Consider the following 26,691-nt stretch of genomic DNA (forward strand, 5'->3'; position numbering starts at 1 on the left):
AGATAATATATAATAATATTATAAGAACGTGTATAGCCTATTTATTGAAGTCCGTATACTAAACGGGTATATTTTATTAAATGCTCTTAAACTACAAAAAATAAGCATGTAGTATAGCTAATCTAATCGAAACACGATATGCTTAAAAGTGTTAAAGATGATGCTTGCTGTTTCAAGAAACGCAAATAAAAAATGTCATTACTTCTTGCGTAATTGCTTCATAATATATATATATGTATGTAGGAATGTTATATTATTAGTTTGAAGGTAACAGTATGATTAATACAATATCGTTTGCACTCACACGTAATCAAATGTAAAACCCCATTTCACGTATTCGTTACTCACCACTTCTACGACACAACGATCTTCACACGACGATGATAAATTCAACTCTGACTCTCTCAACTCTCGCTACAATCTTTTACACGCTCACTTTTTTCCAAACATACCTTGGCAACGCTCACAACGCTCTTTAACAACGTCACATATCTGGACAACGCTAATAAACAATCACCCCTCACGCCACGTCCCTCTCTGACGTCACATCATCCCACATATATATGTATAATCTATAAGAATGCTGGCAACATATAATACATGAGAAATAACTATTTAGGCAAATATAACTTCTCAACGATATTGGGAATAGATTTACTTCGCTGTTTATTACAACGTAATGCTAAATACAAGAATGTAAAGGTAAAGACAAACGCGAGTATGCTAGAATGTAATAGTTAATAATATAGTTAAACATCAGTATATAAATATCGTTCTCTGTATTCAGAAACGTAGAACACATTTTTCTAATATCTTGAATATAAGAACTTTTTAGTAATTATGTAGATATAGGAGATGTTGCATTATGTCTTATCTGTCTGTATGCCACATACATACTAGTAATTAAAATTAGGAGATATATATATATGTCGGGTTTACATTGGAATTAGGATTAGGGGCGTGAAACGAATCGTCGTTTGGTTTACGCATTGTCGATAAGCAATACAGAAGACATTGACTAGTGCAGATACGATTATTATAGAATTGGACAAGCAACCGTGGCAATTAGACACTCGAGAAACTAATGACAATGATCCTAGGTTCAATAACGAATCCGCGGTCGACGGGGTGATGGATGAACGTGCCCGCAAAATCTAAGTCGGACTCTTTGTTAAAACGGGGAATATCCACCGAGCGTACAGACGCTAAGTAAGTCGCTAATACGATCTCGCGAGAGAATGACTTTTCGTCGCGATGATGCTGCAGAGGAAAACTATGATGGGGTGTGTCTAAGGACACGAGATCATCGGATTTGTCGAGGATAGTCTTCGTTCAGAAAGTAAGGGAAATTAACGTTGCTGCTAATTGGTCAATCTCCATATCGGTGGTTAGAAAAGATGCTAGCCGCCCTGGAGGGAAAATTGCTAGTGGGAGACGTCGTTCCTTGAAAAAATAGATCTCCCCTATCTTCCCCTAGTTGGGGCAAAGACTGTTTGTCTGTTTGAAGGACTTTAGCCAACTAAATCTTAAGATTTATAAGGGGCCCTCAGGCTAGCCGAACATGTACTTTGAAGACGCATCGACATCTGGCAATCATCTTACTCGAAGAATAGGGTCTGCGTGTGGCGAGCCACGGGACAGAAACCGTTGGAATGTTTACTGTCGCGTGCCGTCACAAATATTTCTTTTAAGGAGAGCTATAAAATTACTCCATACCTTCGTTAGACAAAGCGTTCATCCCGTGACCGCGGCTACGTTCGGCGACTGGCTATCGCCTCGAGCCCAAGCTCATTATCACAAATCTTGAACAAATACAATCGGATCGAAAGACGACAATTGTTTAATTACGCCTATGATAGAATCTAGATTACGGTGTTAAGGGATTTTCCCGGGGTTCCAAAGGGAAGACTCCGATGTCCTTTCATCTCCGACATATATATATGGCTTTGCCATGTAACCTAATGATAATCACGCACCATCTTAGTTTTTCAGCTACAGACAAAAGTACATTTGACAGTATATGCGCAATGTTCATGATATACGGGGCCATCGTTTCTCTTGCAAATGGTAAGCTTTTGAATGTAAGATGTTTTATAGTGAACACGATTGCAGTTACATGTATGAGAAAAATTGTTCAAAGTGTTGACCTTGGCAACAAATTTCAAGCTCATTGAAATCGGGGAGGTGTACTTTCTCCTCTATAATTACCGTAGTTTGCATTATTGCGAAATTTTAATTTATTCTGTCAATTATGCCTGGTAACATAACTGCTAAGAGATGTGATAAAAAACTCGTATAGAAGGTTCTTTGTTACTGATCATTGTTGCGAAGCAGGTCAAAGCTCATTGATATATGAATTTGTTGTGAACATTATCGCTTTTTGATAATATTTCCTTTTAAATAATTGTACAAAATCGTTAAAATTAATATAATATGAGCTACAAATGTTTGGACATTGTAATATTATCTCAAACTTATTATCAGTTCAAATAAATTTCATGTCACTTAACCGGTATTTTGAAAATTGAACAATTAATTAACCGACTAGTTAAATATATTTTACACGGACAAAATAACATATTTAGTATAGGATAATGTATCTGCTTTTGAAAGTTTAAGGTTATGAAGTAGTAATATGTACTACGAAGTGTACTATATTATATTAATTTATAGCTTATGAGAATTAATAAAGTAATAGTGTACTAGTTGTATATATTTAATTATATTCTTTGTTCATTACAAAATCACTAATGATAACTGATAAGTTTGTAAAGATTTGATTTTCTGACACACATTGTTATTTTATTTTTACAATATTAAATTCTAACAACACATTCTACATCTTATTTTAATTAAATGTCATTTATATTGAAACCAGAATAATTATAATTAACGATATCGCAGTTAAAATTGATCGTTACTTGATCACGGAATCTAAGATTTCTGTTTCGCTAGCATTTAATATGTGGCACAGCTAATTCTGTTATAATTTACACAAAGTTATAAAAATTTATTAAAAACATAATTACCACAAATATTTTGTAACAGACGCACTTAATTTTGTTCTTATTCTTCTTATTATTATGTAAAACGTATGACACCCGTTAACTTGGATATAATTTGATGAATGAAAAGCTTGGAAATGTATCCACTGAGTTTACAACGAGAACTAAACAGTTCGCTCAACGAAAGACAAAGATAAGTTGACCTTCTATCTCGTTGACTCGTTACGACCACAAAACTTTTTTTTTCCGTTGTAAATATACAATGCTTTCAGCCTAAACCAAATACCTAAATGCGTATATCTTTTGTTTCGAACGATGTTGAATAGTGCTTTAGACGTAATTCTCGATGGTTTCGAGAGAATACAGTAGAAGGAAGGTAATAAATTATTTTAGATATTAATTTTTATTCACTCGTTGTTCGAGTTTCGATAAATTATACAACCAGTCACGGAAGTGTATATACCCCTTAAATATAAAATATTGTATAAATGTATCCAAAAATATAAAATACAACGTTACAATGTTACACACACCTGTTATATCTGCATAAAATCATAAAAGATAATAGGATTAATGTTATAACTCCCACACATTAATTATTAAATATTAATAATGTCTTGCTACTTACTTGCAGTTGAAAAAAATCACAGTTACAATGGAGTCTCCCTTATCCGAATTAATAGAAAGATTTTTGGCGGTGTTATGGGCCTGCCGTGTGAAAAGAGAATGGGCGTTTCGTCTCGGAACTACCGGTGGACTCGTCGGTAAGGCTATGCCCGGTAGTCTCTGCCTTAAACGAAGAGGGAGTCTCGCTAGATGCGGTATTTGTATAGTGACACCGTATATTCGACCGCTAGCGAGACAGACTGACTCGTTGTCGTCGTAGTAGCTCTCTGGTGTTGACGGTTGGTACCTCGGTTGATGCCTCGACCTGTCGGCGTCCTGCTGGTACCGATCCGCCACAGATTTACCTTAAAAAAAGTTTATAACCCATTTAAATCCCATATCTTTTTGCCTGCCAAGTCACATAACTTTTTCAACGTAAGTAACTGCATAACAGTTGCGTCTTTTTTGTACTTGGAAACACGAAACCCTTTCTTTTTTTTTTTTCTATTTTAAAGCCTTCAGCATAAGGAAGTACCTCTCGGTTATTACTTTCGTTTGCTGTTTCCATTTGTATAAAATTATCATTATTATCGGCTTTATTGCGATTAAACCGTTTCATTACAGCAGCATATTTAAGATTTTTCTACTCTTGCAGCAACTAAAGAATCTGCGAGCTTTAGATAATTTAGATAATTTTCAGTATCACATCTTCATTTTTTAATGTTTGGGACTGTGGCTTCGCCAACGTCATGTACGTTTGCTAATTCTGTTGCACTTGCACTACGTTCCAACTTTTTAATCGTGTCGTATCTTGTTCCGACAGTCAAAACTCTATTAGTTTCATACCAAATTCTCGTTATAATCAAAATTCATTTAGTCGAGTGAAAAAAAATACATTGTATATGAATACTAATAAAATATGTTGAATTCTTCGATTGAAATCTCCGACGCAGATTTCACCGATATCAGACTTGACCGACAACAGGCTTGACTGGCTAATATTATCGCGCGGAAGTAAGAGAGGTGTAATAAGTAAGATTATGTAGGTTTAATGCTATAAATAATTGATGGGCGGTCGCGGTACGGCAAGGATTAAGACTAATCCAAGGCCAATACCGAACAGGGGCTGATTAGCAATTAAATAAGTTTCGATTTGATTTCAACTAATTTACTATAGGTTTGAGCGTAATTTTAACGCAAATCGGTATCAAATTCATGAGCTGTGCTAGGTTTAGGGCAATAATTTCATCCGGTGATCGTAAAACGGCCGACCATCGATCATCGACGCCAATGAACTAAATAAAAAATAAATAAAAAACCTATCTTATTTTTCTGTACTAATACTACTAGTCAGTTAAAGCTGTTGTTGGTTCGGGAGTCGGTGGTCTGGTGTCGGTGATGTCTGTGATTCCAATGGGACCCTGCATAAACCTGTTTTTCTTTGTACCATGAGCGTAATATATTAGGTTATGGTCTTAATGTATAATAAAAATGAAGCTACTGCATTCGTATAAAATTTCATATTCATTTGTCACTATTTTCCTAATGATGATTTTTAACCATAAAGTTTCTTCCAATTAACATTCAGCGCTAATCTAATTGTTATAAGAGGATTAATTCTTGTCTGTATGCTGCACCCATAAGACAAAATCACTTTGCATTTCAGTGATTTCGGAAGAGAAAATATTATTCAGCTTCTGTGTTGTGCTATGCTGTGCTGTGCTGTACTGTAGCTGCGCTTCGTTTATTTGAAATATGTACAACGACAAAGTGTAGCGACTTACAATAATTTTGTAACCGTGTTACGCAGTTCTCGGACTTCATACTTTAGTTAACTTTGAATTAACGAACGAATATATCGAGATTCTACGAAACGAATATAACGAATCCTACGGGAAAGAGATGAAAATTTATGGAATATAATCTTGCAAAAGATATTCGACATAATCTACCTTCATATGAATTTCTACATATAAATTACGGAAAAGTGTACAGAGGGTATGGATAAATTTAAATTTTTGCTTTTAATATTGTAACAGAAATTATAATACCCTCAAGTTTATATTCGACGCGAGATCTGATATGATCTAATATGAAACATGTTCGTGGCCATAAAATGATAAAAGGCGCAACAATTTATAATGTTTTATGCAATTGAAATGTACTACGTTACGTATTCCTCAGCCGCCAAATTTATATTACAACGTTGAATGTCGGCAATGTGCGGAAAATTTAAAAGTACTGACGCCGTCCGTTTCACATAGTTGGATTATTATCGTAAAAATCGCTTTAAGTTGTATGAGAATTTCCATTCTAGCCATTTAATTCCAGCTGGTGTCTATGGCGTAAATAATACTTGGACTCTAATCTGTGCCGCGTTACGCAATATCGTCGATTAATTCATAATTATCATATGTATAGTCTATCTGATTTTCGTTCCAAAGTGCATATTATGGCGCATACCTTATCTCTCGAACATCAAATTTCTTTCACGACACCTTCAATGAAACACGAAGCCTAAATCTTTTCTTTCGCTACGTTTTCATAATTTTGCCGATATCCGCTACATTTCGTTAAATCTAGTCGAAACTTTAAGGCTCGCTGAATGTTTGCACTTTTAGGGAAATATACTTACGTTGTTATGTATGTAATGCTATAATTATGTTATAATTTTCATGATAAATTTAATTTTTATGCAATGAAATATCGTAAACAGTTTTAATGCTTGCGACGCGAAAGATAATGTAAAAGAACGATTGACTGATATTTATCGAATATCGTATTCGCGTAAAAATGTGTAAAAGTTCATGAATAAAATCTTGACATAGCTGTACAAATAATCTGCCACGGTGTATTACTAGCTCGTCGGAGGAGAAATAAAATTTCATGGTGTACCCGTGTTCCAATTCCTCGAACGCAAATAGCCGTTTATGAGGAAGTTTTCAGGAGTCCTGCAGCATTCAGGCTGTCGTCGTCGTTTGGCGGTAAATGCCAGGGCTGTATGTACATTCGGTGCCCGGAGGGCCTGCTTTGTTACAGCCCACAAACCTCTGATACCATGGCATACTTCATCCTGGACCGCGGAGTATTTCAAATACTCTTGGCATGAAGTAGTTGCACACTGGTCCGGGTGTGCAGGAAGATCGCATTCCCAGTTCCGGTCGAGCTTAGTTCCAGACGGCCGACGAGTTTCAAAACGTTCGAGGCGCTGAACGTGACATGTCGCAACCTTTACTACGCAATTTTGCTTCGAAGGACACTGTTTCTTTTTTTCTTTCTTTTTTCTTTTTTCTTTTTAATAGCTACTATATCAACATTCCGCAAGCCGTATCACGCCCATCAAACGAGATACTAAACAGAGGTATTTCTAATTTATCGCACGATGAAGCGTTTGCTTTACTTCCTACGTGAATATCGATTGCTACATACCTGTATCGGAAACCGATCGTGAGCTATCACGAATGGTGTATTCCTATATATTGATTTGTAAAACATTCAATAAAAATTTATATTGATGTACATCCTATTGATTTTAGTTAAGTTTTATGATTAGTAGTAAGTTAACGGTGGAATGATAACTAATAACCTTTAATAGAAGGAATTCGGCGTATTTTGAGAAGACATAAGTCATAGTCCACTTAATAAAAATAATATTAAATTCGTAACATATTTATGTTTCTATTTGTACTTGCGTAATAGTAAATGTTGTATAGTAAACATTGATTATGTAATGAACATTTGAGTAGTAACATTTTGAGTTTACAACAGTGAATAATTAGGAGAGAGAGAGAGAGAGAGAGAGAGAGAGAGAGAGAGCGAGAGACAGGGAGAAAGAGAGAAGTTGCATATTTTGAAACGCTCGATCTGTGCCCAAACTTTCCAACGAAATTTTTCGAGACCGAATAAATTAAGATCTCGATAGACAATGAATATCAGGTTTGAAGAGTTGAAAATACAAATCTTCTCTTCAAAAAGATTTTCTCAGCTTAGACTTGTAAAACGACATATAATTACTAAAATGTTAAAAGAAAACATACGTTACATAGTAATATGATTGGTCTAGTAGTAGTATTTTAAAGCACTTTCTTTGTATCGTAGACGGTAAGAACGTAATTACAATCGATTTAGCTTCCAGCGAAACAACAAAAGACGCGCCGTATCTTCCAATGTCCACACGTTATATCCGAGATAACTTATTTCGATCAAAGTTATTTAAGAGTTATGAATGTCTCGTTGCTAATAATTTCAGAAATATGACAGGCTCGCCTGAAAGAAATTGTAACATCTTTGAGAACAAGGATGGGAACTCTCTAAATATGACGAAGGATACAAATAGGCCTAAACATATGTACATAAACGATGGTGCTATGACCTCATCCCTTTATCCCTAAAGCGTCTTCTAAACTAAAGCAACAACGAGAAACTTTTTATCGTTGTCCCATGTTTCTTGTAAAAGCCGCCGCTCGTTATTGACTTTTTCTCCGAGTTTCTTCGTGTTTCTGTCGCCTCCAACAGATATCGCCGGTTGTTACTTGTTTAATCCTGTCTCCAGTGAAGTAACAACGAGGAATATCTTATTGTTGTTCCATGTTCCTTGAAAAAAATTGTCGCCTGTTGAGAAATGCTTCTTCGAGTTTCTTAACGACTCTTGTACTGCCCTTCGACCTCGCAACACTCGATACTTTGCCACTAATGGACACCACGTGCTACGAGGACGAAGGGCTGTACAGGAGAGTGAAGTACACTGATCGAAAGATAGCGGCGCTAGATACCAGAGCCACGATATGTCAAACTTCGATCGAGTAGCTTCACGCGGCTTCACGGCATCTCGTACTCCGAGTACACGTATCAACGTCACAGACCACAGGCAACAAGGCGCACGATGAACAGCGTAGTCATCTTAAGAAAGAAGGGTAGATATAGATACCAACTTGGTACTGTCAATGGGTATGACAGTGGAGCCTTATTTGAACGGGAAATACAATGACACTATATATACAGTCTATTATTAATTTGAAGTGTCTTTGTCACTTTTGTCACAAAATTGTTAATTTTTGACGATTACGCTGCTAAAAATCCCATCGATATAGAAATCGAACAGATTTTATTTCTCGTATCAATTTTACGTACATACTCTGGCAGGTAAGCTACTTCGCAGCTAATTTTTTCGTGATCTTTTGCGGGATATGCATATTTTCACCAAATATTATGAAGTAGTTTTGAGCAGTACTTTTTAAAACCTTAATTAAAGTCACCAAAACCTAGGTTACTAATTTCACTTCTAAAAGGTGGAAAAGAAAAAAAGAAACAAAAAGCTATCGAAATAAAGAGCACTTGTCTTTTAATAACAGATTACACTGAAAATAATTAAAAAAAAATGCAGGTACACTAACTCAGTCGAAAGTGAAGATGAACTTTGACTGAAAGTTCTGATTCACAAACGATGTATCTAGACATGGTGGGCGCTCGTTTGTTTGTTTAAAAAACACTTTTAATCTTACTAATACACACCCAGAAATGCTCCTATGAGGCTTTTAACTGGCGACGTAAAAGTTGATTTTTTGATTTTTGTCCAATGGTCAACGCACTGTGAATCACTGGAAATCCGACGCAAAGTCGGGAAGCTGTTGGTAGGAGGTTGGAGAAAATGCAGACAAACCTGAGGCAAAATTAGTCGACCACAGGATACGAACAAACCTAATAGGGAATCCGAAGGGGTTTAATTTTCGTGGACCAATGCGAAATCGGGGAACTACTGAGTAGAGTAGATTGAAACGTGCGAATGAGTCTGATACGAAATCAGGGAGCTGCGGGAAATCTTAATGAAGGTCTCGTAACTCGATTGATAAAAATCGACACAACTAGAGCGGTGAAGTCGCATTGGTAGCTCAACTGTGTTACACAGGATTATGGGCTTGAATATTATGTTTGAAGCAGGGATCGACAGTTATCCCAAAAATTTTTAAGAAGAAAATCAGTAACATTTGTTTATTATTTCAGCTGAGAATATTAACCACAAAATACAAAGCCAAGTTTTCAAAAAATCGTGATTACAAGATTTCAGTTCTTAAACGTTCTGATTAGAAATAATGATTATAAGTGACCGAGAATTTTCCTCCTTTTCCATAGCCGTTATTGACGAGGGGAATTATATTTCGATCGGATATACAATAGTATAATAGTTGGCGAAGAGGGAAATTTATTTCGATTGCTCAAAACAGTTACCGGCCAGAGAAATTGTATTTCTGTTACTCATAATTGTGTAAAGCATTGTTTTGTACTCGACCAAAACAATTCCCTGCTTCCGAACGAAAACAGTTTTCTTGTCACTTTGAAAGAAAGAGACGCGAACAGGAACCTCTGCAAAACTTGGAGAGTCTTATGTTTGTTACATTGAATTTTAATTTATAATTTTAGTAATAAATTAAAAAATCAATAAAAATAATTTTCTACCGAGGGAAAAGTTTTTTTAAAAACTTGCGTTATTGTAATTTATTAATTTGAATTTGAAATTAATTGTTGGCCATTCGAACCGAACGTGCGCTATTCATAGCGGTGAAACATAAACTTCGAAACCGAAAACCTGTTCCAAGCCAAGATAATATTTTCCTCGTTCATAACTACCATGATGGAAATACGATTTCTTCGATCGATAAATATCATGTGCAATCCGAAACAAACTTCCATTATCTACGATTATTATGAGCGACCGAAATAGATTTTCCATCACCGATAGCTATTACGTGCTATCGAAATAAATTTCCTTCGTCGATCATTGTTATCGGGAAAGAAGAAACATTTTTCGATCACCTATAATTACATAATTGTAACGAAAACCATTTTAATCGAAAGAACAATTGTCATTCTATGAGCCTTTTTCACTTTGGTCGTAACAGTTGTGATTCCGAGTTTGAATAATTATACTCGAATTTATGTGTGTGTGTGTGTGTGTGAGAGAGAGAGAGAGAGAGAGAGAGAGAGTTGGTCGAAAAGGAACTTTAGCTGGATCTCGTTATACTCACTTTTAACGGACGCAACGCAAATTGACACTGTTCGTAACGTTCTGTCTAACGAAATTTTTTGTTAATATTGAATTACCAAGTAGATATTACGCAAAGTATATTTTCGCACAAGGGACGATGTCAAATTACTCGTTAATTATTAGGTTTGAGCTAATACAGATCAATTTTCTTCTTACTCAGAGTTCAACGATCTCCGATATTTTGGCATAAAAGATATAGCATTCCATTTCTGACAATGAAGCAATAATAATATATTTCTCAAATATTATTCAAAGCCAAACATTTTTTCTATTATCAAAAAAAAAAAAAAACTAAGAGAGAAATATTTAAGATGCTCGAATCAATCGTGACTTTGTATAAATCGCTTCGAAAGCGATGACAGTTTTTCAGAAGAGACGAGGATAGGTATCTAACATATTAAAAATGATTTCATATATCTATATGTCTGTAAATTACATATCTATAATTTATATTATTATGCATAATATATAAATAATACATTTTACATAATTATATTTAAATCGCATATTTTTTAAAATTGTGTTAGAATCAATAAGGTTAAACAGCCAAAAGCGAACCAACAGCCACATTAAGTTGGACGATAAAGTTGATTTTTTATATACTAATACTAATACTAATATAGAGTTGCTGGTCTTTTATAATTAACTGCGGGTACTTTTAGCTTAGGCGGAAACTGATCTCGACTGATCGGATCGGGATCTTAGAAGTTTCTTGTCACATAGGATTATTTGGATATTCCAAGTTAAGTTCGAGAGAGGTATTAGAATTCTGAGAAGTTAGTTGAACATACATATAATCGCAAGAGTATGACTTTGTAAGGGAAGATGGTTACATATCACTTCAAAATTGTCTTACATAGCACCTACAGTAATGTATTTAGGATTACAGAAATTAAATTATACTTTATTTTAAAAGCGAAAGAAGATATAATACAATTGTATTATACACTCGAGGATACTAAACTTTTCGTTTAAGAAAGAAGCGAGGGATTGGAAGCTTGTTTGTTACGTACGTCAATGAACACGAATATTTGTTTTTCTTTTTTTTTTTGTTTCGTTGAACCAATAGAAAGGTATTTAAATAGCGATATAACTGGCGCGCAAAATTTAAGGATCGCTTTTCGATGAAAAATTATCGACATTTAAATTGTTATAACATCTACGAAATATCTACAGTTAACTCATAATTACATAAATAAATGTCTAATTTTCAAATTTCTTAATCCTGTGGGAGTCACTCTGCGTGTGTAATTAATGTGTTTGGAAGCGGGCATTATCCTCTCGTTGCCTTATCTCAAAACGTTTGATAAGTCGATGAAATATAGCGATGAAACTAAATTGGAATTCACCAAACCGTCAGACAGTGTTCCATTGAAATTATCTAAAAAAGATGTTTGCCCGAATCTCGGGAAATGACCGAATCCTGATACCTGATTTGCACGATGCACACAACATAATATTCGAAGAATTGTAATTATAATTCTTAATTTAATGCATACCGAAATAAGAGTTTATCGAATAGTCTTTTAACGATAGCGTTTGTTTGGAGGTACGGAGTTTATGATCCTTGAAACTGTTTCCAATATTGGTATTATCGATAGCGATATTCACGTAGTGACGTGTGCACACTGTGAAGGCATTGCCGCGTTTCTGTCCAACTAGTTTTAGACTTTGAACCGGAAAGCTGTTTAAATGCAAGTGCTGCTGCACTCTACCATACCTGTTGGTTCGAGTACGACAAATTGACGTTACGGCGCTGCACACCGAGAAATCAATTCCAAGTTGCAAAGTAGATCTGAGAGGAAAGTGCCTCTATATCAGTCAACAAAAATCACGATTAAGCGTTGACGATTTTGTCCAACAAAGTGTTAATATGTATCGAAACGTGGAATTTATAATTTTATGAAGTCACTATCGGCTTTAATTGAAATGTCATTGCTAGTTACACGAGTTATTCACATAAATGGCAATTATGCGTAGATCGAACGTAATAACGCTGATTAGTCTTCGATATATAAAGGTACAGAGATGAGTTGTGCGGTATCGACTGGCATACCGTATCGATCAAAAATTAGTTCTGTTCTTTTCTTTTTTCAATAATTTTATATAACATATTTTGACGTCATATTATTTATTCCAAGGTTTTCGCGTGTTAAACGTATACGTTGATATTGCCAGTGTAGAAAGTTATTTTTTTAGATATATATATATATATAACATATTTAGACGTCATATTATTTATTCCAAGGTTTTCGCGCGTTAAACGTATACGTTGATATTGCCAGTGTAGAAAGTTATTTTTTTAGAGCTGCCGCTTTGTTTTTCAAGTAAGTAAATGATCTCTTTTCGTTCTATACACTATATCTAGTTTATTAAGAGTAATTACCAGGCCGAATTTTGCATCTTTTCTTATGTTCTATGCACATTATCAATCGTCTAAAATGTTTCCACGTATTTGTCTCGTCCATTGTCGATAAATGAGCCGTCCACCAATGCAGACCACATTTCTTTCGTCTGTAAGTTGAATCTGAATGGCATTTATGCCAGTCTGAATTTAAATTTAAAAATGTTCGTTTCACCATAAATTGTAAAAAGAATATTTTTCGAACTTCGGTATAATAACTTGACATAACGTCGGTATTTTGTTTTCCTAGCAATATGTCGAAATTTTTGTTTTCGATATTCAAAAATTAAAATGTATAAATATCCCTTTTTAAATAAATTGGAGAGATCGGTCTAATGTTGTATTGCAACGGGATAATTATTTCGATACAGATAATGTCATAATCATTGTACTCTTTAAACCACTGATCTTAATAATTAATAATTTCTTGAGTTTAATCTTCCTAATATGTTTGTTATTAAATGTCCAATTGTATTTTAATATGTATATATGTATAAATCTAATTGTGTTTGAAGAAATAGACAAATCGGTAGAATTTCGTTCATTGAGTAAACACAAAGTAAATTACATCTGAGTATCTCTGAAACTCAGTTACACTATATCCTTCGAACAAATCTTTGTTGCGAAAGCAATTGCTCGCGTGTGCGCTGGTTTCGTCTTAAAGTATGTACGTCTCCCTTTTACTACTAATTGTTATTACACTGGTTTCGTTAACATCCACGAGGCATGTAACTGAAGAAGCTGCATTTCAGCTGTGGGGATAACGTATTTGCCATTAGAAGGCTTTCTAGGATATTCTCGTCAAGTAACTGATTTCTATACCTAAATTCTACGTTCCCGCGTTAAGTGTCTCCGCGTTTCATGAAACGTTTGAACGTGAATTTTCTTTCTTGGCTACGCCATTCTGTGTATTTGCGCTGTATTTTGAGATATACTATACGGTATACGAGATAATTTTATAGAGATGTGAAACGACGAGCAAGAAATTATTTCTAATAAAAGTAATTTATAGTATGATTTGTAAGAAACACTATTATAACGTTATACATGAAATTATATACGAAGGAGCCTTGCCAAACCTGCCTACATGTAGAAATCTTTGGATAAACGTATTTTACGGTATACCAGGTATATAAATATGAAACCGGAATTTTTGTATAGAAAATAGACGTTTATTGTATGAAAATGATTAAAAATATTTTATTCGAAGTATTGCCCATCGTTAGCTATACATTTTTCCCACCTGTCTGGCAATTGGTGGATGCCACGCCAAAAAGAACTGTCGCTCTTTTCAGGCAAACCAGTCATCGAGCCATTTTCGTACATTTTCGTAAGAAGTGAAGTGCTGGTCAGAAAGTGCGTGTCCCATCGACGCAAATAAATAGTAATCGGACAGAGCCAAGTCTGGTGAGTAAGCCGCGTGCGAAAGTATTTCCCAACTGAACGCTTCGGTCGTTTCCTTCACCGGTTTTGCTGTATGCGATGGTGCATTATCACGAAGCAAAATTACTTTGTGTTGCCTTTTTTGATATTCTGGTCGTTTTTCCCGCAAAGCTTGATTCAAATCGATCATTTGTTGTCGGTAGCGCTCGGTATTAACGGTCTTCCACGTTCTTCGTTCCTCGCGTCAAAATTGACACTTCTGAATTTTTTAAACCACTCAAACAAAGCACTGTGATTTACCAAGAGCATGCTCACCGTAAGCTTCGACAAGCATTCGATGCGATTCTGCAGCAGTTTTCTTCAAATGGTAAGAGAAAATCAATGCTGTCCGCAAATCGTAGTTTCCAGGCACAACATTTGACATGTTTGACGCTATTACAAACTATGCTGTTGTATGAAACTTGTATTGTTCCGAGTCGAAAATGTTTGTGAGATGTCAACAAAGACTTTTGGCATCAATGACGCAGTTTAGAGATAACTACATTATCAGCTAGGGCCGTCTATAGGCAAATTCCGGTTTCATACTTACAGACCTGATATACTCTAGGATTAACCGTTTGAAACGTTAATATAACGAAATATGAACTAAATTTTAGTTATTTATTTACCATAGATGTAAGGAGTAGACGAAAAATACCGCAAGGAGGATAGGCGCGTTTAAAGTTTAAAGGTGACAATGCGCGTGGCTATACTCTTGCGCATACATACATACATTCGTACATACATACATACATACATATATACATATATATATATCTTAAAGGGAGGTGGAATTCTTTCAGTGGTGGCGTTCGCGGAGGTCGCAGTTGTACTGTAAATCTCGAAGTTCGTCGTCGGCGCTAATTCGAAGTTTGGCGCAGTTGCTGCAGAGCTGTTCTATGGCCTCGCGAACGTATACATGCACGGCTTTCTAATATATACGCGACTATCGAATACATAGAAACGAAAGTACGAGTCGTGCATCGCACGTACCGACCCTGTGTTCCCCATAGAAGCCTGCTGGATGTAAAGCGAGCCCTAGGAGGGGGCCAGCAATATCTTTGAACAGAGTTCGGCAGAGATCGGCATACGCGTTTCCCTTCGGCTGCGAATAATTGCTCAGAATGATGGCGACGAAGGGGAAACGGTGATCTCGAGAGGGTGAGTCCAGCTATAAACACAGCTAACCTCCTCTGTAACGTTGAATTTTCCGATCAACCGCAATGACGAAGCACTTTCCTCGCATTATATATTCATCGAGTGTTTGGCTATTGATCTTGTTTACATTTTTCCTATAGTTCTCTTTATAAACGTATTATCTGTACAGTCATGGACAAAATTACGCGGATAAGTTGCACAACTGGCTGTCGTTATCTTTAATTACAAAAATGTTTTTAGTTAATTTAAACTGCTTGATTTAAATACATATTTAACTCGGTAATATGTTATCTATGAATTTTCTAATGTCGTCTTTGCTAACATTTTCACATACCATTTGTAAATTGCTACAAACTTTTGTTATATTATATCGCTTATCTTTATATCTATTAATAAATTAATAAATTGGATCTACAGGATGGCGACACCCAAGGCGAGCCACGTTAGCAGTTTTTTCAATTTTGAAGTTATGGAGAAATAAATTTCGTTTCGAACAAAAGATGTTTGGTTCCTAGATGACCGTTACATGGTGATGAATATCTTCCATCAAATGAAGATTTGAAGGTCACCTTCGTCTTTTTAACGATTAACGAAGATTTACCATCTCATTTCGAGGCATTTACGGGTGTGAAAACAGAACTTATATAGTTTGAAGACCAAAAGGAACGGGATTTAGCTGCCAACAAAATTTTACGTTTCATTTCTTTATTTCTTTGATTTCGTTAAAAAGAAGTCAAATTTAAGTATAAGTCAAATTGAGTGCTAACCGTTTGTCCTTCTGTAATGCGAGAATTCTCCTATGCGAACACTTTTGTCTCCCAATTAGTTCATATTACGGAGGTTCTACTGTAATTTGAGCAACTGAAGATTAACTTAACGAACCGATTGCCATCTAAAGTAATTGATTAATTCTTTAGCTCTGGGAAGAATAGAAACACATTTGGATAGTCTTGCAAAGAAGACAAAATTTCACCGAGTTTAAGTTTCACCGAGAGTGAGTAAATTTATGTTTAGTTAATTAACGACCTATGGAAGTACAGCCTTGCATATTTGTCTCGTTTGTGTGCTTCGTTTACAGTGAACTAATAAGCTTCTGGAGAACCTCTGTTTAGTAGGATAATCTACTTACGCTTGGTATTTCTTTGCAATCTGTAGTTTTCCATGCTAGGGTGTTACTCGAGTGTTTACGTGATTTTATTCTGTTTTAACAATTTTCATCGTTAAACACAGCTTACCAGTACTGTAATTTTTGGTTAAACAGTCTCAAGCACAAATTATCAAAAATATATCTATATTGTAGGGACGAAACGGATTGATGGTAACTTTTTTTTACAAATTTCCAGAGGTGTAGAGTCACGCTACGATGGTTTTTACACTTACTTTTTATACGCGCTGTGTATAAATTTGAACAAAGGAGTGAAAAAAGTCTGGTTGAAACATAACCTAATAAAGAAATGATTATCAGAATATGTAATGAAATTTTTTAACAGAATATTATGAAATGAGCGAATAGAATTTAATAATCGCTATTTCTAGACCTTATCTCACACGCCGTTATAGTACAGAACTAGGGGAAGCAGATTTACCACTCTATTAACTGAAAGACCGATCACCATTTTCCCTGGCATCGCTTTAGGTACTTTTATGTACGTAGAACGCTATATGTATAGCAATCTGATGGCTCAGGTTGAACATATGTGGCTCGATATATTCACGATTCATTTGGGCAATATGATTCTGTCGATAACGCGCCGCCCGTAATTCCTATTTCAAACATACATATAATTAGATAAGAATTATTTATATAACACATGGATGTCCCGATATTTTATTCGAATAACGATAATTAATCCTTTAAAGGGATTAATTACAAAATACAATTTATAATATATATATATATATATATATTAATACCGTATTTATAATATCATTCCTATTTTCAAGTGTGTTTCTTGAGATAAAGGAAAAATAATTACTACAATCGTAATAGACATTTAATACTCCACTTTACTTTATTAATCACAGTTTATTACAACGCGCGAAAATTTCTTCCTTTTTATTTTCCTCGAGATAATTTACGATTTGTTCGTGAGAACATTCGATAAATTGGTATAACGAGTTGGAATAACAGGTTGTACGCAAGGGCCCTAGACATACAAATGAATATAGTGACAAAATCACAATTTTTGGAATTGTGTTAATTTATATTGTCAGCTTGAGATTTAAAAAGATACAAAGTGAAAATAAACGACCAACGTAAAATTATTTTATGCAATTACAAAGTTTTCTTTCCCAATTTTAACATCTGTAAGCTTATTAATAATATCCTCGTAACAGAGTTTTTAGAGTATCCATTTTTATGTACGCTATTAGCAGTGCGTTAAGCTTTTATTCCGGAAGAGTACTGCGTAAATAATGTTTTCATTGCGGATTTTTAAAATTCGATTATAAAATTCAATTTTTCGGAAGCGACGACTATATTCTCAAGCTTCCTTCGCTATAATCATGCATGTGTACATAGATTTAAATTTATCGCTTATATCTTTATATATCAGCTCTTCTACACGAACAAGTAACTATTCTATCACAAACGGTTTAAAATATTCTGTCTAGGAGCTTCACCTCCTTTTAATCGTACGTTGTTCTCATTGCTATCATCGAAAAATACTTTTTTTTTTGTAATTCATCACCTTTTTATATTTAATTGGAGTAATATCCCCAAATTTCTCGAAATCGTTAGGCGTATTTTTAATGAAATTGTTTATGCTACTGTAGATATTGGATATGCGGACGATTTGCTAACAGCAATTATTTTATCTAAAATCTTTCCCCAAACACACGTTAATGAAATACCAGTTTATTAAATAATGTAGCCGCTCCTACTCGAGCAACTGGCTTTTCAGTTTCATTTATGGATAGTTTGTTTAATGCTATTTAATGTTAACGTAATTCTCTTTTAAGCCACTTGTTACATCAGCTTGCGCGGACCAACTTGTATCTGGCAAAGGTTTCGCAATAAGTATTATTACCTGTATGTATGTAAATATATTACCTGTATGTAAATATAGAAGTTAAAGTAAATGGATTTGTTTATTTCATGCAATGATGGCAAATATCCTAATACCTAATATCTAATTTGCCTACTGGTAAACGCAACTTTGCAGGCATATTCGCCTTAGAGGTAAATACATTTGATCGTACGTTATTAAGTGTCCTAGCTAATCGGATCATTGGGATGCTCCTTGCTCAGTCTTGTTTGCTAGTAAATTTAGGCGGTCTTTTAATAACTTTTTATATCTCGCAGCAAGACACGTTATTGTATTGTCAACTAATTCCATCTCGAGATTTATTCCGACATCTTCGTTTCTAACGTACTACGGAGCATTAACTGCTGTACTTGAAGCTGTACCTGAAACAGTTCGATAGGTAGATTCAATAATAGTTTCGAATAATACAATTTTATTCGTTGGATTCAGTTTTGAGCTTCTTCGCTCTACATAGCCCGTGTTTCTTCTTTTTATTTGAATCTTATTTTAATCTTTATCTCAATCCATTTTTGTCTGCGTGTGACGGTAAAGCGTCTGGATTCTTCCTTGTTCGCTTTTATTTTCCATTTAAAAAACCAAGCTTGTGGAGTTAGTAGGCATTGCCGCAGAAGCTAAGAAGCAATGTCAGCGTCATCGTGCATTGTTAAAATAGCGGTGTCATCGGCAAGAGTTGAAGGAGAAGTGGTACACTGCGATATACACGGGGAAATGAACGTAACTCGTGCATTTGCTTTTAATTGGCCAAAATAAAATAATCTCTCTTTTCTCTCTTTCTTAATTGCCTGTTACGATTATGAATATAATTTCTATGGAATTTATAAAGTAGTATCATTTATAATAATAAATAAATATAATAGTATTAAGAAAAATATAAGGTTTAGTCGATGTACAAATGACGGAATACGATTGCAAAAGGATAGGAAAACAAGAAACGGTAAAGAAGTTTAAATGGATTTCGATTAGCTACTCAAATTGACCTTGAGTTAATCGAACGTACAGCGATACATCGTTGGAAGTTGTCCGAAACAGGGACACGAGATGTAACGTTAGAGAAACGAACGGCGGACGGAAAGGCAAACAACAACAGAGACGGAAAACGAAAATGAGAAAAAGAAAAAAAACTTTCTTGCAAGACACTGTGTAGATGGCTGGGGTTAACAGGGGGACGGAAAGGAGGGATAATTGAATACAACTTGATCGAGCCGCGCGTTTCCACCCCATTAAATCGGGCTTAAGTTCGTAAGAGAGAGAAAAGGAGTTAGGGGCGGAATTGAGCAGGAAGCAAGAGGTCAGAGAAGGACGAGAGGGAAGAGAGCGCAGACGGTGGCAGGAGGAGGTAAGAAGAAAATGGAAGCAGGAGAGCGAGAAGTGGAAAGAGAGAGAGAGAGAGAGAGAGAGAGAGAGAGCGAGCGAAGAGGACTAGAGGAAAGGGGCTAGTGGTGGGCTCTGGTAGCACGACGGAAAGGCGAGAGAATGTTTACTGCTACCCCAGCTGGGGGCCAATCAGTATAGCCCCTTACACCCTTCCAGGCGAAGACTCTTAACCCCTGCCTCTCTCGCCACGGCAGTCTTCCAGGACGTTGTACAGTCGTACAATAGAAACGCGCCGGCAATAGCTAAGCCGATGTCGTTATACAGCCGGATTATTCCTCAGCCCAGTAAAGCTCCGTTATGGCGATAATCAAATTAACTCGCTTCGAATTTTAAAGACGGCGCGCGCCACCGCCCCTTTGCCGGTAGAGCCACTGCCAATTTGGCGCAGCTGGCCTCACATCGGATTACTCGGTCACCCAGTTACTGATACCCGTCTTTGTCTTTCAACCCCGCTGACAGCGGCCCATAAATTTGGACAACCTAATCTAACGTATCGAAAGACATTGGTCATTTCAAGGAAGATGGAGTGGAGGACATGTACCCCGTTTTATCGATACAGCTTATCCAAGGTGCCCAAAACGATCGATTATCTTATCGCTTGTCAGCGGCAGTTTTTAATAAACCGACCAAAACTAATTGCAAACCAAAGTTTCTAATAAACAATATTGATGGAAAACATAATGCAAGTTTACGTTACTATGTTACGTTGAATCGAATCCGTACAAATGGTGCTGGATGTTGCGCTATTTAACAAAGCTTTAAAATAGCTATTGAAACGGAGTAGCATTTTTTAAGTAAAAGTCATGTACCAATAAAACGTTTTATAATTGTTAAGAAGGATACTGTAAGAGAGTCCCATTGCATACATTTAGTTAAGTATGGATCAGTTATTTTAAAGGCGACGTAATTCCATTTTTTGAAAAAGTTGACAAAACGACAAATTCAGATACACTCTGGTGTGATTTTATTTACAAACAATTTATAGTTTACGTCTCAAAATATGTTTTAATAAGTCATTTACTTTGAAAGCGATGCAAGTCTGTATAACCCGTAGCCTGCTCAAACAGTCGACATAATATTAGCAATGAAACAAAAAGAAAATGATTGCGAATGTTTATATCTCTATATCTGATATAATATTGCACGCATCTTTAAATGCGACTCAGTAATATATTCGTAAATTGTTGTTACATTTAGAGTATCATTAAATGAATAATAGCTTTACGTTTATTTATATTCAGAAACGTGAAACTTTGTAATAAAGTTCGATGAAACCTCTGGATATTTCGAATGTCTTTCTCTAGCTCATTATTTACAGAAGGAATTACGTTGATAACAAATTACAGAATAAAAATTACAAATTACAACGAACATAAATATATATATGGAATATGGTAAAATATAAAGATATGATGCAATTATTGCCTTACATCACGAGTATTTTAAAACGCTACGCTTCCACATAAGGATCCGAAATGAAAAATAGAATGTATTCGATATTAACCTTGCAAGCACGCTGTTACAGTAGATAAATAAATACTGAAATGAAACAATAGTACGTTGTTTTTTCTGCTCTTAGATAGATAGATAGATAGATAAATTTGATGAATTGTGCAATGCGCTAATTTCGAAAGCGACGTAAGTCCATCGATGACCCCGAAAAAAAGGCGTCGGTCTAGTTAATTTGGAAAAAAATTATTTATATAATTGCCAATAACAATAACCGAGTAGACCGCGTCAGGATTTTTCAATCGATAGAAATACAAACTTGAATAACTCGAAGCGAAGGAAAATGAATTTAGACCACTTTCGAAATATACGTTCCAACATGTACAAACAAAATACGTGGTGGAAAACTGTTTGATGTTTGTACGATCATTCATATAACATAAAAACATTTATATTCGTTAGTTTTGCATGTTCGTGTATTGAAATGAAATACGGAACATTCAATAATTGGTTGTAACTGCTAATTCAATTAGGCTCCATCCAAACCATGCATTATTCCATACGACTGTGTTTAATTTCAACTTTGCATAGTTGACTTTCTAAATTAATAACAAGGATTACTTTACAAGCTGCATAGCGCACTTATATTGTTCGTACTTATGTAATATATCGTAGTGTGCGTGTGTTTGTATATTCATGATATTTGTGGTACGCGGTTTACCCAAATCTAGGTTTTACCTTCAAATACGTTGTAACTTGATTTATAACGTAACAGTGCATCAGCAAAACGTTTTATTAACAAAGACCAGATACACATACGCATGTAATATAATTTACGCGCATTCGCTTTTCTGCTGATCGGTATTGTTGTATTCTCTGCTTATACTTATTTGTATCGTTTCGTCGAGAATGGTTGAAAATCGGACGAATTTAAACTAGTTTAAAGGAGATAGCTTTGATTTTCATTGAATATTGTCAATTCCGATTTCATAGAAAACCATTACATGGTAGGAAAAACGAAGAAATCTCGTGCCTTATAATATCTAACGTTGGGCAAAGTCTGTCCCGATTCTTTTCAAAGTTAAATCCGCCCAAAGTTCTTGCCCTGTGCTCTTCCGTATAATGCTCCAAAGTGCAACGGCTTGCGTTTAGAAGCATTGTTCCCAACAACTAAAATTCGCCAGACGTGCATAGCATTACAAAATGATCGGATAGCTGGTGAAAAGTAATTGGGTCGCGATGAGTGTCTGCATCTTGAGGTAGTCGTCATATTTGAAAGAGATTCGTCGCGTAATCCGCCTAGAATCGAGTGTAATGACTTTTCCACGACAAGAAAGCCAGAACTCATGTCAAATCGATGTATTTGCCTGCCTAGACGATCCTTCCACGAAATGCATCATGAAATGTATGCTAAAAAGACTGCAACCACTCGTAATAATAGACTGCTGAATGAGATTACCAATTCTGAGCCATTACGGATAAGAGTATCGCGTTCTCTCTGTCACCTGTTTAACGTCGCGCTTCTTTTCTTTCCATATACGCTCAATTTGATTTATCGAATTGTTTCGTTTTTTGAATAGTACACGCGGAACATTAGAGGAAATGAAAATTTGTAAATTTTACTTCTTTCACATTATATCTACACACGGTGAAATAAAATATGGTCAAACTATCGATCTTTCACAAAAAGTAATTCCAAAATTTATCGCTTTGTTAAAACAAATTGATATTTCAACTGACACCGTATTATTGAATTACGAGCTTTCAGCAATTACGATATTCACTTTGAAATTTTCCTTACAATTTTAAATATTCGTTATTATCCTAATGACACTGTCCAATCGTCGGCAAAAGCACAGCATCTGATAGTTCCGTTAAAAAGATTCTGTTAAACGATACTTTACGCGAACGTGTATTCGGATATAACTGAAAAGCACAAATATCAAAATATAGCGAATTTAGAAGAATTTAATTTATTTCTATGACATTTTCTCGCATGTCGAATCGTTTCAAAGCTATAATCTAATCTATTGGCGCGGACTGCGGATCACTTTAACTAATCCCTAATTGAAATACATTCGATACCATAAGCTGCATATTATCGTAACAATACGTTAATAATATACAACCATTACGATATGTATTCCGCGCCTAGTCTTCTCTAACGAATTTCAACAAAAGTTGTATTGTTCTCGTAATATGAAACGATGGATATAAAAATATGAGCAAAATATTAGCTTTCGGTATCTGTTACTTTAGCGTGAGAGATATACTTTTGCACTTTCGCATAATAATTTGATACGAGGTGTGCAATATTAGGATACATATTGCACATCATTTAATTGAAATAATCTGATTGCATCGATCAATCGGCTCGTATCTCTTAAATACCTACGTTCCATCTGCAGCTAACAACATTGCCAAATGCGTAACATCCGGTGCGGATGTGATTATAGAACATTAATGCGGTTATTAGATAACCATATACGAACCGTAATATCGATTTGCTCATTATTCGGCTAGTATTTTGAGGAAGGGAGAACGAAGGCGAAGAAAGTTGCTGGTAATAGAAATAGCTGATCTGAAATCTGTCGTTTGCTGCAGAAGCTAGTCAGAAGCGGCACGACAATCAGTGCAAGAACGCAACTTGCATGCAAGGGAATCTGCGATTTCACGGAGATTCTATTTTGCAAGGTAGCGATCCGTATCACCAATCAAGTTCTTTCAATCCTCGACGATCCAATCGAAGCGCTCTTGTCTCTGTTCTCTCCTTTCTACCACCATCTTTCCTTCTTCCACGTGTACCGCGCTTTCTCCGATTTACCTTCGAATCACGATATCTATATCCTTCTCAATAAACGCCCTTACGCATACGTTTCAGAACGAAAGCCGTAACTTTCCTGCGAGATTAAAAGAATATTTTTACCATTTGCCCTCATTTTCCAACAGAGCGTAGCCGTTTAGCTTGTTTCAGAATCGCCACGTTTCCGTAGGAACTGGAAAGGCGTTTCGGCAACAGTTGAAGAGAAGGAAAGATAATCGATATCAAAATATTGAACCTGCTAGCAAAAATTCAGCATACGAGATACAAGTTTGTCTTCCGGAAGTAAGTAAAATTGTATATAGCGACGTTTAGAAGAAGGAAAAATACAGGGAATCTCGTTAGCTCTGGCTGGATAATGGTGAAAATTGCGAATTATTCTTATGTTTATCGGTTGAGAAGACTCGACGAGGGTAGACGGTCTTGTCGCACGAAAAAATCAGAACGACAAAATTGGTAGTAAAAATGGTCTTCCTCTAACTCGGGCGAGAGGATCGAGGACTTTGCCTTGGCCGATCTTCTAGCCAACCGAGGTGGAAGCTATGTATATCCAGAAGGGACTCGAGGTAAGGATTCGAGTATATATAAGCTCGAGGGAGTGGATTAGAAGAGGTCTGGAGGCTTTGGCGGATCGGTCGGACTCGTGTTTAAGTAGCCCACGTTGTGGGATAGTCCGACTTCTTGGTTGGGATTAGCTCAGTTACAGATAACTAAGTCGAGATTTGGAGAAGCTGAAGATACAGATGGAAGAAAGTAGGCAGAGAGATGAAGAAAACGGCGGAGGACAAAGGAAACGCAGATGGGACGATAGAAGGAGAAAATCAGGGAGAATCCTCGGAAGCCGAGAAAAGCGACAGTCCTGAAATCGGTTTACCTCTACAGAGAATTACCGGCATGTATGCGTACACGACTACAAATAACCGTAAATTGTCGGTGAGGAGTTTGATTATCTTTCCGGCCTCTCTAGCACGCGAAGTGACATCAGCCGGATATTTCTGAAGCGGATAGAAGGATATTGTGATCCCTACGGTGAAACAGCCGCTGGCTGAGCAGCCCTTTGCGCAGACCAATGTCTCGCGATATTACACGGCTCCAGTCGCTATACAGCGAGAGAAAGAGAGAGAGAGAGAGAGGGAGAGACTAGCTCGGCGAGCAGAGACAACCAAACAAGATCTCTATTCTTGCTCGGAGTTAATTGTCTTGCCAATGTAGGATTAGCAGACTGAAGAGCAGGACTTACTGGCCTTCTGTGCGATCGCTTACTCCCTTAACCGACATTACGAACTTCACCTCGATCTTCCCCTTGACCTTGTCATTTCAAACTTTCTTTCGTTCTTCTCGTCGTAACGTATCGTTATTCCTATCCACGTTATCGTTTCTTGCCCGGTATATCTTTATCTTTATTTTTATCGTTGCTTGCCTTTTTCTTCTTTCTTGCATCGTCCTCCAACGGGTCGGTTCTTCGTTTTCCACCGTCCTGATTTTTCCTTTACCAGGCAGCAATTTCGCTGTCGATCTCGATCTCTATGGATCTTTTTGATTCTGTTACGATTCTAACCACGTCAAAATCTTGATTTCGGCCATCTCGGTTACTGTTGCCTGTGATGAATGACGTCCCTAGCTCGTGCAGTATACCCTACATGGTATACCAACTATTGTACGAACAATGGAATACAACTATACCAATGACAGTCGAGTTACAAACCTACCGGATACCGTAGCTGAGAAATTCTAATTAGAATTTTAATTATTAATACGTTGTTTACACATTATCAAAGATACAATCAAGTTTACTCTTTCTTCGTCATTTGTAGTTTCCTATACAATTCGATTGAAATACTTTTTATTATGCGTATAATTCGTCTCTTTCTAATTGGATGATTTGCTATCTTATCGCGCTAAATTCAATTAAATGAGTGGAACTATTTGTAGTGATTCCTACTTTCAAACTTAATCAATTGAAAAGTTAATTAGAAAATTGATTTTGTGCAATTTAATGATCTACGAATAATGTCTACATTTATTGTATTCGTGTATTGAATTAAATAAAAGACAACAGGTATAATGCTGATCATTGTTGCCTTTCAACAGCTTTTGCACTTCAATCTGTTGGTTTTCCTTCTGCAGTGTAAGACATATGCACTTTAATATCATACGAATGTTGCAGTATGGTTACATTTAAGGCTAAAGGCTCTTTGTGGTTGACATTTGGATATCGACATTGAAACTCAGCTGGCTTATTTCAAGAACGAAGATTAACGTAGTTCGATAAGCCCCTTATCATCCAAGCGCATAACTTTCTCTATTTAAATGCTAATAGATTTGAAACGGGTCACTTTAGTTTCTAACTTGTAACAAATACT

At 35.9% G+C, this 26,691-nt stretch overlaps 1 protein-coding gene across 4 annotated transcripts in view; it reads right to left on the reverse strand.

The window, feature by feature from the left end:
- LOC138188602 (luciferin 4-monooxygenase) overlaps positions 1–26,691 on the reverse strand; it is a 79,013-nt gene that overhangs the window by 31,431 nt on the left and 20,891 nt on the right. Inside the window, exon 1 of one of the 4 annotated variants that reach the window (XM_069130548.1) lies at positions 349–361. The exons of the other annotated variants lie outside the window; for them this stretch is intronic. The gene's annotated coding sequence lies outside the window, so the exon portion shown is untranslated. Of the gene's footprint in view, positions 1–348; positions 362–26,691 lie in introns of those variants that run through there. 4 annotated transcript variants of the gene reach the window in all.

The sequence above is a fragment of the Bombus flavifrons genome, chromosome 17 (assembly GCF_040668555.2).
Source record: "Bombus flavifrons isolate JBK064 chromosome 17, iyBomFlav1_principal, whole genome shotgun sequence".
Lineage (NCBI taxonomy): Eukaryota > Metazoa > Arthropoda > Insecta > Hymenoptera > Apidae > Bombus > Bombus flavifrons.